At 40.3% G+C, this 12,820-nt stretch overlaps 1 protein-coding gene across 1 annotated transcript in view; it reads left to right on the plus strand.

Moving 5' to 3' along the window:
- The first annotated feature begins 6,581 nt into the window (after nt 1-6,581).
- Nucleotides 6,582-12,820, plus strand: part of tp53i11b (tumor protein p53 inducible protein 11b) — a 42,259-nt gene continuing 36,020 nt past the window's right edge. Inside the window, exons 1-2 of the mRNA XM_034204967.1 lie at nt 6,582-6,704; nt 10,227-10,343. The gene's annotated coding sequence lies outside the window, so the exon portion shown is untranslated. The remainder of the gene's footprint in view (nt 6,705-10,226; nt 10,344-12,820) is intronic.

A 12,820-nucleotide genomic window follows, 5' to 3' on the forward strand; every position in this document is an offset into this window, starting at 1 on the left:
GGACACATATGCTTTATGCTAATGTTTATTATCATTTCAACAATGACAAATATTCTCATGAATATTAAACACAACAACCTCTGAACATTACAAATATTCGCCTCAATTCAACCTGGAACCTCTCATACAATACAGTGTGTGTGTGTGTGTGAGATCGTTGGAGCTATGTGCAACTCAAGGCATATGCTCGAACGGGAGCTGCAATCATGTTGCGCACTATCCGTGCTGAGTGTGCTGACTTTTCGTACAATGTCCCACTGTCTGGCTTCCTGCATAAAGTCAAGTGCTCGGTGCAGTTGTGGCGAAATGTCGCTCCTCTGTTTTCATTTAGCACCAGATGCTAACAACAACAATGCACGTAAGGTCTCTCTCTCGCTCGCTCGGGCCACACATACACACACCCTCCCGGTCCTCCCAGGTAAATATTATATAATTGGTATCAGTAAAATGTATAATCTACAATAAAACCTCGTTTAAAATTGTGTTACGACGATGTCTAAAGTTACTGAGTTATTTGTTATTTGTATTACTGTTATTATTATTCGCTTTATGAATACATACGGGGCATGTATGGACACACACAGTGGTCAACTACTGAGTAACTACTGAGTATTTCTACTCTAACTATTTCAAGTTATTGGTGGAAGAAATACTAATTTAGCCAAGAAACCAACAAACAAACAAAAACTTCTTATCTGAGCTCCTACTATCAAAAACAACAAACATGGCTTCTCACTCCTACTAAAGTGTATAGATTAAAACTTAGATTATTAACAAACAGTGTATTTACAATAGTACAGAAGTCTTATTCAAACACCGGATGTATTCAGATCATCACCATATGCATTAGGTAGGAGCAGGAGAGATAAGAGAGGGGCTAACATGCTGCATCTTTCAAAATAACAGCTGGGCCAATCAGGAATCAGCAGCACAAGAAATAAATCATCCACAAATGTTCCAATAAAAAAGAATTACATTTTGCCAAAGTAAAAAAGCCCAACAATGTCTTTTTATTTATCCATGTATTCTTCTTTCTATTTTAATCATCTAAACTGATGTGAAAGGAGTTAATGTTATGGGAGCTTGTTTATGATGTTTTTTTCAGGGGGGTTTTATAGACGCTCTACACTTAAAGGTGGGCTAGGTCATTTTGGAGAAACCAGCTCGAGTGCGCTAGAATTTGAAAATACACAGCCGGGAAAAAATCTGCCACTTCCTTCCAGAGCCCCTCCTCCAACACACACGAACGCGCGCATGACCAATGAGAGCACGAGATAAGTTTGTGCACAGATGGAAGGCTGACAGGCAGGTAGGCCATCCAGTTACTTTAGGGCCGGCTCAGATGATTGGTCGTGCTTTTTACAGTACCACGGCTTCCAGAGATGACATGTTTTATGGATTTTTTGTCAAAGCACTTAAGATATTCATTGCTATCGGGATGTTAAGAGCATTCCATGGAATATAACAAAAAGTGTATCTCGAGCCGGTTTCTCAAACTTACCTACCCCACCTTTAAGTGAAGACGTCATCAACTCTAGATATGAACATTCTGTCCTATTGTAAAAAATCTGAAACGCTCTGAAAATGTCCCAAAACTTAATCTGTGATTTTAGCCAAACCGTTCCATCTATCAAAAAATCCCTTTTAGACGAATAGAGTGGAGATTCTGGAGAGCCGTTCACACTTTGAATCTTTTATCCCCGTTAAAGTGTGCGGATCAGTTTGACCTCAGAGCAGGATGATTTATGTTCATAAAGGCCTGAGTGAGTTTTGTTTCCTTCCTTTCAGCTCTCGGTTGCTCAACACAGAAACATCACATGCCTGGCCTTTCCCATGTGTCATTACCTTTATATATACAGTCTACGGTCATTACCCTCTCTCGTCTGTAAGAAAGGAGCCCTCAACCAGTGCAGCAGCAGCCACTAGCAGCTGACTGTTGCTATCTGTAAACTATGATGCCGAAACATAATTTCAGCCAATCAGCGTCGTCAAATCTGATGATCACCGGGCGCCAATGTCAGCGACCGGTCCAGTCTGTGAGTAGTTTGGACACTAGTGACTCGTATCCGGTGGGGTGACGCAGTACGGCAGTAGTTGATGAGGATGGCTTCATGTGCAGGTGGAGTCCCTGCCCAATTCCGTTCAAGAGCTAATCTCCAATCCTTTCGAAAGGAGAAGTTTGGGAGATAAACTGTTGCTTAAAGACCTTGGACCGGACCAACCCGATTTGTATATATCGCAGCAAGCTCGTGAAAAAGACAAAACGTATCAACGAGGCTTCTCACGTAGCTGGTACACCAGGCATGGCTAGCTGGATGCAAACAGGTAAATGCTGTCTTTTGTTTCCCATGCTTGCTCTTCAAACAGCCGGGGACAGATACGATCTGTTCAGAAACTAGACAAAAGTTAAACAAGTACAAACCACAGACTGTCTGTGTCATGGAGAATACAGTCGCTGGTTTATTTATGTCTGTATAGGCCGTTGTTGTGAGTGTGGACGGTCGGAGCATATATAACGTTAGCTTAGCCAAGCTCCATTTAGAAAACACGCATTTCAAAAGGGTTTTTCGCCTGCCATCTGTCTGCAGACTTGTCAAAGCGTTAATTCATGGTTTTTACTAACCGGTATCAGTATGTTGTTAATTCTGCATCATTTTGAAACGTGTATTACAATTCAATCACGGTCAAATATGTTCATCTTGTTGTAGTTGTAGCCCCCTTGCCAGCGATTCTCTCTCTAGTTTAGCATACTCAGCCCGACTCAGCCTGGTTGTTCCTGGCCCTAGAACCACGATTTTATGGGGCCAGAAAAACTGTGAATTGGGACCCGCTAGCCGGTACTAGGCCAAGTAGAAACGCAACCAAAAACGGGCCCCGCACGGCTCAGCACGCTTAAAGCGAGCTCCGCGCTGCAGTGGAAACGCGCCATTACATCACCAGAAGTCCTAATTTAAGGGGTCATTTCTCCCAAAAAAAATGTTTTTACTCACTATATCAACAGCCCCACCAAAAATATTTTCCACCAGCCGCCACTGTAGGCGAGCCTCCAGAGCAAGTCGGACAAAATGACTAGCCATCATGCAACGCACTAGCAAGACGTTGATCGCAACTGCGCAGGTCTGAACATGGTCTCGCTTGTCTCAAAAAGCCTGGGTTGCGTTCCGATAATCCAAAAATCAGCTTCTAAATTCTAACCCTATCACCTATTCCTTGACCTCTGAGTGAAACGTCACGGGGTTAAGGGATAATGGATAGGAGAATTCAAAAGGACTTAGGAGAAGAGACCGCGGTACTTTAGAGAATCCGAATGCATTTTCACTATCCGACGTGTTTATGATGCACCAGCGGACGTCATGAATTTTTAAAAGAAAGTCTGCTGCTGTGGGGAAACTATGGAAACTACAGTTTTCTATACAGCGGAAACCAACATGGATGTTCAATAAGAACGAGGGACTACTGTAAACTCATCTAGAGACTCTGCACCGTGCTCTGATGCTGTTTCTTTATGCTTTATGAACGTGGACAACAGAGAAACATATTCTTCATGACCAAAGTTGGAATTGAAATAAAAAAGGAAAGTGAAACTTATGCTCGTCACCCTCTCCCTCCGGTCCACATTAATACAAATGCTCCCAATACGTATGATTGTATGAACTATGAAAATATCTTAAAATCAATACAAATGTATTTATTATAAACGTTAGTCCTTAACATCTACCACTGTGTATATCACCATTCAAACATCTTTTAAAAGTTGAACAAACCCCACACAGCTCAGTAAAGACTGTGAGATGTTGACTTTATTTGATCATTTCAGTAAAAACTAACGTTCATATTTCTCTTTTTGATTATAATACTGATGAACTTTCAGAAAAAAGCACTTTGGCAACTTACCACATATGTTTTAAAATGCTTAATAAGCACCGTAACTTTCAGGATATAATTTCTCGGTCATAATCGGTTGTTTCCGTGAACGGCCGACTGTTGAGTGACGGCAAATGCTGCGGCTGCAATGCATTGTGGGGCAGCATTTTCTCCTCTCCTTTCGTCAAGGGAGGTCCAGTGGTTCCTAAGCTAAAGGAGGTTATAAAGGAAGTTTGAAACCTCCTTTCCTTTCATTTGGAGAATTGGAACGGCACTTAACATGGCTGCCACTGACGTACTTCCGGGTCATTTCACTTGGTTAGGAAGGTTCCTAAGCTAAATGGACTATTGGAACGCAACCCTAGTGTTTCCAATGCAACAACAACAACTTCCTGTCAACTGCGCTAACTCTCCTTCAAAATAAAAGCATGTCCATAAATAGGAAGCCAAGCCAAATTACACTTAAGACATATACAACTGCAACGAAAGTAACAAACACAATGCGATATCCTTTTCAATTTCAAAGAACACAAATTGGGTTACATTAACACATAACTATAAAACAACAATACTGTAGAATAACAAAATGAATGCCGTGAATACACCGAAATACACATGTTGAAGCGGTTCGCTGCTGATTACTACGCGCCTGCGCCCGCCCAGCAATATATTGTACTGACTGTTCATTTGAAGACACAGAAAAGGAGACGAAGGGAGGACAGAGACAACATGTTGTCAATTAAAGGTCACCTATTATGCAAAATCCACTTTTTCATGTCTTTTATACATAAACATGTGTCCCCTCTGTGTAAAGACATTCTGAAAGTTTCAGGAAAAAGACCCCCTCTCTTTTTGTCCTGATCCATTTATATAAAAAGAAAACCTGTCTGAAAATGAGCTGATCAGATTTTGGCCACTTTAGGAAGTCATAACGATTTTTTTGGCATATGTAGCCATTAGCCAACCAAGGTATATATCTGAGACCTATAATATATTGATGAAAAACAGTATAATAGGGGACCTTTAGGTCATGAAGACAGAGTCACTAAGGGTTTGCATCACGTAAAACTGACTTTTCTATCAACTTAGCCTTTTGTGAAGTTGTATTTGTACAACTTCTCTGTGGGGCTCCGATATGAAAAGTTCAGATGGGAAATAAAGAACCGCTCATAACTGATAGACATCTGTGAGACGTGACAAAGGGCCTCAAATAACCCCTGCTTTGACCAAAACTGGTTTTGACTGGTTTACCTTTTAGAAAAACATTGCATTTTATAAGTTATTTAGATAAATCAAGTAAAGTACATAATACATGGAGCCAGGGATGGAAAGAGTACTGATTCCTTGGGTGTTATACATTTCATATGAGGTTGATAATGGTAAATGATAGAAATATAATGAAAAACACATTAGGGGCTATAGTGAAAAGCCCTTACAATAAAAAACAATGTTCTTCAGATAAGCCTTACAACAAAATAGCAGAACATAGGACAAAACCCATACAAGTATACAAAGATACCTACAGAAAATAAACAAAAAGATGCAATGTGCACATCGGTGGGTGCGAACAAGTTGGGCCACATAAATGAAACGGGCAACAACATAATAAAGCATCACAATGGCAGCCAACACTGAGATGAGGTAAACAAACGCAATATGCAATAAACTTCACAGCCCACAAAAAAACCCACCTTCATGCAAAACGATAGCCTGCATAGCCTTTACACGTTTCTGGTCCACAAAGATTGTTGTTACTCACCTGTTGGAATGTCATTAGTTCTGTCTCGTGCACTGCGACGGCCTCCTCAATCTGCTCCAGGTAAAACGTCTCTGCTCCTTAGTTGTTCAATGTTCAAAACAAACAGTCCACTCAGCCTCCATGTTGCTCTGCGCTCCTCAAAAACAAAGTGTTCAGCTGAATAATGCTCGAGAGTAACAGCCATTGCCAGTCTCATGTCACAAACAACCACCGCGGGAATTTTAGCTTGAACTAGACCCAAACATGGATGGCCCAATATGCACCTGTGCATCCTGTACGTTTGATTTGAGTCACTCAGCATGTTGGTGGCCGGGTGGTGCTGTCAATCAGTGGTTCACACTTTTGACTCCTGTGAGCTCTTGGTATGGGCCTGGAAGTGCTTGAGGAAGACCAACAAGTATTCCTCTTGCATCCACCCGTCCCAGACCCACCTCACACAGGGACAATGCAACAATATTGAAACATTCGAGCAAATTAGCCATCATTGTAAATGTGCCATGTTACAACCGTCCCTGGTGGTCCGTGTTACAACCGTCCCAGGAGTGGACCACCAGTAATTGTTCACCCCCTGTGAACCTGCCTGATTGCTAGCTTGACCCATATTTAGCTAGTTATATAAAAAAATACATCACATCACATAATATAATTTTGTCACAGCTACCTTTCCATCTAACTGAGCATGTGCTGAGTGAGTTTCATCACTCTAGCAGCTTGTTTGTGATTGGAGATATTCATATTGGTTACAACCGTCCCATGTTACAACTGTCCCTGGTCTCCTACTTTTGGTTCAGTAAAAACATTTGATTTACTGCCTTGGATGTGGAGTTTTTGTTGGAACTGGTTTTCATTGGTCAAAGTGGTCTGCCGCTTGCTCGTGTATTACGTTAGACAGAACCCGGTGTGCGCGGTGGTGTGCGCGCGGGTTATTACGGTAGTGTGTACTGTGGATTGTTTGCTGCTCCGGGTTTGTGAAGAAAGCACGGAGCGCTGCGATGATCCGCAACACTATCTGCCCTGCTCACTGAACTAACGGCTAAATACTCTCTCAAGCGAACTCTGGACACCACTCCTCTTCCTTACTGTAAGTTAAACACGTTATCTGCGCTTTTAAATATATGTACTGGTGTCTAGCCCACGAATTTCCTTTACATTTCACTTTTTGGATGTTTTCAAGCCATGTTTTCTATCTGTCAACGTTTTGGGAGAGTTGACTGCTAGCGTCATTTTGTTGCGTGAGTAGATTAGCTTATCGTATTTCTGCATGAAATATCGATTTGATCTGGCTTTTAAGTTGTGTTGTTGTAGTATTAGTTTATGTGAAATGTTGGTAACATTAAAAAAGCTGGAAAAGCGAAGTTACGCGTGGTGGAGAGGTCTGTTAAAAAGCCGTTGCAGACATACAAATCAACTTTTTTTTGCTTTTGTTTCACCGGCATTTAACGTGAAGCAATAGTTTGAGAAACCCCTTTCTTTTTAAATTACGTTTTATTAAGCTCCATACATGTATCCGTATCTACGGCTGAGCTGCTACACCCCACTCAGTGAAGTTATTTAGCAGCAAAGGTTAATGCTTGCTAGTAAATCCCCTCCTGATTAATTATTCAAAACAACAGGGCTGAGCTTTTCTTATATTGACAGAGTTCCTTGATATTTGAAAGTGGATTAACCGATGTGGTGAGCTGTGAGCAAGTGAGAGCCAACATTTCTGGGGATTTCAGTGGTAGAAATTGCCCAATTTGGTCAGCAGCACATGATCACAAGAAGGGAGACATCTGTGTTGAGGTTATACATAACTGAGGTTACGTGTTTACATAGATTTAGCTTTTTTCGTCTAGTTTCTTATCTTGTTTCATGTTTTATTTTTAACGTTTTTCCTCATCACTGCTGCAACAAGTGATTTCCCCTGAGGGGGATCAATATTGTTCTGATCTTATGATCTTATCTCAAATGAAAGGAGTTGTCTCAGTTTACACAGTTTGAATGTATGCTTTCCTCCTTATTGAGATTAGGTGAAATGATCTAATTGGCCTGACTGACAAGAGTGTCTTGGAATAAGCTGCTGTTTTTTTGGGAGAGAGAAATCTTTAGGTGTAAGAGTTTGCTTGACACCAAATAGTTCATGTTACTGTTTGGTGTGTCAAGACTTGTTCCTAGTGAACTCAAGCATTGCTGCAGCACTGACATGTTACCTTGTTGTCTGGCAGTGAAGTGAGCTAAGCCTCGTGTTGATCCGTCTGCAGGGAAAGTCTCAATCTTATTTACTATGACGATTCTTCTTTGGATGACAAGCTCATTTTATGTTCATACATCCAACTGCTTCATTTGTGGAGTGTCTTCAAAGGAAATACACTGCATAGACCGAGGTTTCGTAATCCTTTTAAACATCTGAACACACAACAAAAACTGACCCAAGATGCTGGCTTGGGTTAAACAGAAGCTCATAACATGAGGGAAGTGACATGGTGGCTTTGACATTCCTTGTTTTCTGAAAATGACAATGATGTTGAACAAATGGAACGAGGAGAGCTGTTGTTCCCCCTCAGTAAGACAACATTCAAGTTCTTTTTTTATGAATCAGGCTTTATTCCCATGGCGGAAGTTGTACTATTTTTCTGTAATTGCCATCTTAGCAGGATGTCATCCATGTTCTGTGGGCAGGGGGAAGAATCGAATTGGCCAAAGAAACACAAGAGATAAAACGGGGCTTCCTTTTCTGTTTTATGTGGCCACGGCGACAATGTTTTCTGCGTTGTCAAGAATAAATAAACAATGCACTTGGAGTGGGCAGCAGCCGATGCTTTTTTAATGTTACTGTCGCTGTGCTAATATAGCCATCAGCAGTTTTTAACCATAGAAAGCAAACCATTAGATATATTCACTCTGAGCACATCCTTTAGTAGCACTCCACCTTCAGTGCTCAGAAGTGGATTTGGTGAATAGGTCACATCTGGCCTGATGATGACCTTTAGGACCGTTGTCCTTTCTCCATGAATACTTTTGACTGCAGGATATTGTCACCTCAGCCAACCCTCAAGTTGCCAGATTCTCCCACTAATGAATCCCCTTCAGAACAGCAGCACAGCTTTCTGTGTCGCATATAGAGAGAGGACACAAGAGGGCTGCATGATTTGGGATCAAAAATATCTAATTGCAATTGTTTTGACTGATAATGCAATTTCAATCATCAATCGGAGGAATCTTTGTATCATCCTTCACATTTTTTTATGAAAACTATTTAACAAATCACGGTGTAATTACTTTTTAAGCTAGGATCTGTAACAAACAAAGCATCTTGTAAAAATAAAGCATGACATCATCATCTTCCTAAGGCTTGGGTTCATTGGTTAAAAGAGTATTTTCCACAAAACCGGGTGAAACTAAGAAATAATTTCTCTCAGCAAGTGTTGACTGTGTCCCTTGAACCCTACCAGACTGGATACAGATTTAACTTGGTCTCAATGTGAGGGGAAATTATCCTTGGAGGAGCAGCATGGTTGTGTGTCTCTGTGTGTAGTCTTTGTGTAGAGGCACAGAGGGAGGCGGCGGCGCGCACTATAGCCCTGGGCAGTCCCACAGGTCCTCCACACACTCCTGGCATGCTACATGCTGGGTAGCCAAAGCAGATGGTGACCTCTTTTTTTTTTTTTTAACCCCAGAGTAATTAATTAACGCTTCCTTTCCCAGTGCAGTCCTACAATACAGAAAAAACAAGTGTTATATTAAATAATAATACATTGTTTTTGTTTGTTTTTGCTGCACATGAACATTTGCAGGCCATTAAAATTGTGAGCGTATTTATACCGCCTGAGGCATTTGTTCCTGGTGGATCAGATAGCACAAAGTGATGTTTCTCTAAACAGTGGTTGGAAGGATATTTGCCTTGAAAGTAAGTCTTTAATACTACATTGTCAATACTCTAATAATGGGGAAGTGTGTGTATTTTTAACAGTCACAGCTTTCAAAGTGGTTCTCTTCAGATAGCGTTATCTTGGTAATTGTCGCCTTAGATGTTTTCATAAAACAGCGATAAAAGTGATTTACCTCACAAAATGGTGGTTAGCTATATTTAGTTTCCTCTTTCCGCACCGACTTCTGGTCTGTCTCCAGGGACTCCTGTGTTCCAGTGATATATTTCTGCCAATGAGGATTGCTTTCTTCCTGGCATCTTTGCTTTTAATTTCCTACTGCCTGGTGTGACAGTGGGTTTGCTCCAGGCTCAAATAATGGGATGACGGCAGATGTGAAGATTAGAGAAGCTAAGACCATATGTTGCTTTTCATACTTTGTGGTTTTATGGCTGTGATAAGCTGCTCATCTCATTGATTACGTCGAAGGGAAGATAGAAAAGCAATTGCATTGTTGAGTGGTGTCAAAACACTGTGGACTGTTTATATTTGGCAAGTAATTTCCCCCAGGCTTTTTACAGCTCTCTGCATGAACTCTCATTTTTTATTCATTATCTTTGATAATCCCTTTACTTCATATTGTAATGTTGTACTGCATGGGGTGCTATTTTTGTTTGATTTGATTGCATCATATATACACATGTTAAAGAAGAGAGATGTTTAATTTTAAAACATATGCTTTTCTTTTTAATTGACAGGTAAACTTAAGGTGGCCTTGCAGGACATTTGGAAGAGCGGAGTAGCAGCAGCATCGTCTTCTTCATTTGGGGTTAGAACCAAGGTGCAACCTCCACAACGTATCAGATCTGCTTTCAGTAAGTACAAGTTGTGTTTCTGTTTCACTGATTTCTATTTGTAATTGGCCTGAAAAGAAGGACTATACCTGGCGAGCTGTGCTGTGTAGAGGCTGGATGTTTGTATTCATAAGCACTGTGTGTGTGTGTGTGTGTGGTGTGTGTGTGTGTGTGTGGTGTGTGTGTTGTGTGTGTGTGGGTTGTGTGTGTTGTGTGTGTGTGTGTGTGTGTGTGTGTGTGTGTGTGTGTGTGTGTGTGTGTGTGTGTGTGTGTGTGTGGTGTGGTGTGTGTGTGTGGTGTGTGTGTGGTGTGTGTGTGTGGTGTGTGTGTGTGTGTGTGTGTGTGTGTGTGTGTGTGTGTGTGTGTGTGTGTGTGTGTGTGTGTGTGTGTGGGTGTGTGTGTGTGTGTGTGTGTGTGTGTGTGTGTGTGTGTGTGTGTGTGAGTGTGTGTGTGTGTGTGTGTGTGTGTGTGTGTTTTGATGTATAACAAACAAATATGGTTTCACATTTCCCTCTGGCCATTTGGACAAAGTCAACCTTCAGTTCTCCTCAGCGGCACTCATGCATCACGTTTATGGTTAGCTGACCTCCGAGAAACCTTATACTGGAAATACTCAACTCCCAAAATATGATAAAAGAAATGGAAGTATTTCAGATGGTAAATATTAACAGATGAGAAGGCAGGTTTATCTCTCCATGGGTTCTCCTTTATTGCCTCAGAGCCATCACTATGCAGGAGGCTTAATCCTTATCCTACAGGCGTTTTTCTTTTTGGCTTTCTCTCTTTGATTGCTTTCTAACAGCAGCAGCTCATCACTGGTTGGTTTCGGTTTCCACTTAACTGACAACTGTTGCTAGTGTTCTGCTTTATTGATCACATAGTGTGCCGGGTTCATCTCCAGGTTGCTTCACTTGAGTATTTACTGTGATTTGTTTGGAAAATTGCTGATTTAAGTCTGATGATGATGACTATTTAAGTAAAAAGCTGCAACTACTTTTTTTTTTTTAAACTTTCTTTTATTGATTTTTTCACAAGGTACAATTACACACAACAAATATTACATTTCAGAGAGAAGAAGACGGAGACGAACTACATAGTTCTCAAATATTGCTTGGTTTTTTATGACTCCTTTGTTGATATGTACCTTAACCATTTTTCCCAGCCCTTAAGACATTTGTCTTCCATTACTTTCAACTTGTATGTGATTTTCTCCATTATTAGGATATCACCAATAATATTAACCCATTGTCTGTAGCTAGGTGTTTCCGCCTTTAGCCAGTTTTTAGTGATAGCCTTCTTTCCAGCAGCTAGGAGGATCTTGATCAGGTATTGATCTCCGACATGTACAGATCCTTCCATATGTCCCAGGTATAATACCAAACAGGTTCGAGGGATTCTATAGCCTAATACCTTGCATATAACAGAGTGTACACAGTCTCAGAAAGGTTGAATTGTATTTGCTGCAACTACTTTAATGTGTTTTTGAGTAATGGTTTGTCTAGAAAAGAAAATAGTGAACAATTTCTTACCGCAGACCCAACGTTAAAATACAATCAATTTGATACTAGACTAAGAAAACATGAAAACAAGCCAGAGGATTTTTGGCACTATTTTTAATTAGATAAAACAAATCCATGGATTACCATTTCCAGATGTTCCACAAACAGGCCAGCAAAGAAGCAGACGCAAGTGTCAAATATGGTTGGAAAATAAATTCAGTAGCAGCTGTCCTTGGTCCAAGTGAGATGGATCTTTGTTCAAAATGCGCGACAGTCTTACAGGGTTTCCCAAAGCGTTGTATAAGGGAGGAGCCACAAAGGCCTCGTATTTAATGAGAGAGAAGACTATTTATTTAGTTACGGTATTTATAATCAGATGAGATGAGTCCATTTCATTTGTCGGATTCATCTAAGCGTGTGATTGATCCATCACACTGCATGACAGCCTAATTGGTGTCAATAAGGTGCTGGTGTGTTGGTTATTCTTAGCTATAGGATGTTCTTGCTGCTTCATTTAAATGCTGATTGATTTTCCTGCACACTTCGTCATATTCTTATATCTTAAATCCTTAGGCCTGGGTAATAAGTCAATACAATAGTTGTTCTGAATATGATCATCTTTCAGAATTTTACAAAATGCAATTATGCAAATTAATGAGTCTTAGCAAATTGCATATCAAATATAATTTAAAATATTAAATTAAGTAATTTTTTTTGTATTAAAGTAGCCAATTGTTTTGCTTATCTAATGCAGCGAGGAAAGAAAATACATTAAACATGCATTTGTTTTTTATATTTATTTCCTACAGTGATTTTCATAGCTATTTGGCCCAGCCTTAATAGAGTTTTAAAACTGTTTTTAATAATAATAATAAATTCGATTTATAAAGCACCTTTTATTGCTAACAGCAATCTCAAGGTGCTACAAGAGGCATAATAAAAACAAACAAAAGTTTAATCAAAAGCTTTTTTTAAAAGAAAGGTTTTTAAGCCTTTTCT

This window comes from Gymnodraco acuticeps, unplaced genomic scaffold (genome assembly GCF_902827175.1).
Source record: "Gymnodraco acuticeps unplaced genomic scaffold, fGymAcu1.1, whole genome shotgun sequence".
NCBI classification, from domain to species: domain Eukaryota; kingdom Metazoa; phylum Chordata; class Actinopteri; order Perciformes; family Bathydraconidae; genus Gymnodraco; species Gymnodraco acuticeps.